Here is a 2,223-nt window from a genome sequence, read left to right on the forward strand (position 1 = left end):
TTTTTCTAACTCAACATTGCCCTTTGACTTGATTTTAGACTTCAGTTTCATGGTCAAAGTATACATCCTGAAGGAATAATGAACTTTTCTTTACTTAAAACAAGGACAATAGTATTCTAGCTGATTCTTGTATTTTTTAAAGCATATTAAAAATGTATCCCCAAAGCCAAGATGCATATCACCACCTTCAGAAAAAATGTGTATCCATCATGGATATTGCTTAATAATGGATATCTGTGATGAATACGCATCTGTGTGTCAATAATAGTAAACATTTTCCATAATGGAATGTCTATTTTTTAATTTAAAAAGTATGGGGCGCCTGGGTGGCTCAGTCGTTAAGCGTCTGCCTTCGGCTCATGTCATGATCCCAGGGTCCTGGGATCGAGCCCCGCATCGGGCTCCCTGCTCCGCGGGAAGCCTGCTTCTCCCTCTCCCACTCCCGCTGCTTGTGTTCCCTCTCTCGCTGTATCTCTCTCTGTCAAATAAATAAAATCTAAAAAGGAAAAAAAAAAGTAACCTAAATGTAGTTTAATTAATTCCATATGTAACACCCAGATATGAGCCTGGGTTGTTACCTGTATAGGATATTTTTCGAATATTTACATCTATATGTAACCATAGATTCAAAGAATGTGATTCAATTATACCTTCTATTTTCTATTTTTATTATTTTTTTAACTTTTTTTCTTTGTGACTCCCCTTCACCCATTTTCACACCCCTCTAGCCCCCCACCTCTGACAACCACCAAACTGTTCTCTGTATCTGTGAGCTTGATTTACTTTTTTAGAGTCCACATATAAGACAGATCATACAGTATTTGTCTTTCTCTGTCTGAGTTATTTAACTTAGCATAATGCTCTTGAGAACCATCTGTGTTGTCTCAAGTGGCAAGATTTCACTCTTTTTTATGGCTGAATAATAGTCCATTGAATATACATATACCACAATTTCTTTATCCATGTATCCATCAGTGGAAACTTAGGTTGTTTCCATACCTTGGTTATTGTAAGTAACACTACAAAGGACATGGGGTACATATATTTTCCAGACTTTAGTGTTTTTGTGTTCTTTGGATAAATACCCAGAAATGGAATTGCTGGATCATGGGGTAGTTCTATTTGTAATTTTTTGAGGAATCTCCATACTGTTTTCCAGAGTGGCTGCACCAGCTTGCATTCCCACCAACAGTGTAGGAGGGTTCCCCTTTCTCCACATCCTCACCAACACGTGTTATCTCTTGTCTTTTTGATGGCAGCCATTCTGGCAGGCCTGAGGTGATATCTCACTGTGGTTTTGATTTGATTTCCCTGATGATTCGTGATCTTGAGCATCTTTTCATGTGTCTGTTGGCCATCTGGATGTCTTCTTTGAAAAATGTCTCTTCAGACATTAGAACCAGCTGCGGAGTGATTTTGACAATCATGAAGCCCTGGCTGCACCCAGACTCAGGAGGTCAGCCCCTCTGGCCTGGGGTCTGGAGAGCGGTGGAAAGCTCCAGATTCATTCCACCACTTACAACCTGAAAACAGTGGGCCACAGGAAGTCTTACTGGTTTCAGGTAAAAATAATAACTGAAGATGTGGAGCAAAACAGCAAGCACCACCAGCATCATCCAGGCAAGGACAAGTGTGCAGCATTTGAGAATGGAGGAGCCTCCACTGAGAGAGTAAAGGTTTCACAGGTGTCCTACTGGGAGAAGCACCCCAGGAGCGACCCCTTGCTGATAGGGATAGCAACCTCAGAAACCCCTTTCAAGGATAAAAACACATGCAATATCTTATAGAGGAACAGTAAAACAGCTCCTTGCCTCCTCTCAACAAAGCAGATTTTTTAAAGATTATTTATTTATTAGAGAGAGAGAGCACGAGCAGGGGGAGCGGCAAAGGGAGGGGAGAAGGAGACTCCCCACTGAGCAGGGAGCCCGATGCAGGACTCAATCCCAGGACCCTGGGATCATGACCTGAGCTGAAGGCAGATGCTTAACTGACTGAACCACCCAGGCGCCCTCAACAAAGCAAATTATGAGCAGCTCCTTGGAAGAAATTCACCTTCAGCTTATTTGGTAACTGCTAATAACTAAAATACTCTACCTTGGGAGGGGGATGTCTCTTCAGATCCTCTGCCCAGTTTTTAATCAATTGCTTTTTGTTTGTTTGTTTACTATTGAGTTGTATGAGTTCTTTATATATTTTGGACATTAACCCTTTATTGGATATATG

The 2,223-nt window shown here is 41.3% G+C and overlaps 1 pseudogene; it reads left to right on the forward strand.

Annotated features, from left to right (window-relative positions):
• Positions 1-1,581: 1,581 nt before the first annotated feature.
• Positions 1,582-1,787, forward strand: LOC110582559 (annotated as a pseudogene).
• The last annotated feature ends 436 nt before the right edge of the window (positions 1,788-2,223 follow it).

Source organism: Neomonachus schauinslandi, chromosome 1 (assembly GCF_002201575.2).
Source record: "Neomonachus schauinslandi chromosome 1, ASM220157v2, whole genome shotgun sequence".
NCBI lineage: Eukaryota > Metazoa > Chordata > Mammalia > Carnivora > Phocidae > Neomonachus > Neomonachus schauinslandi.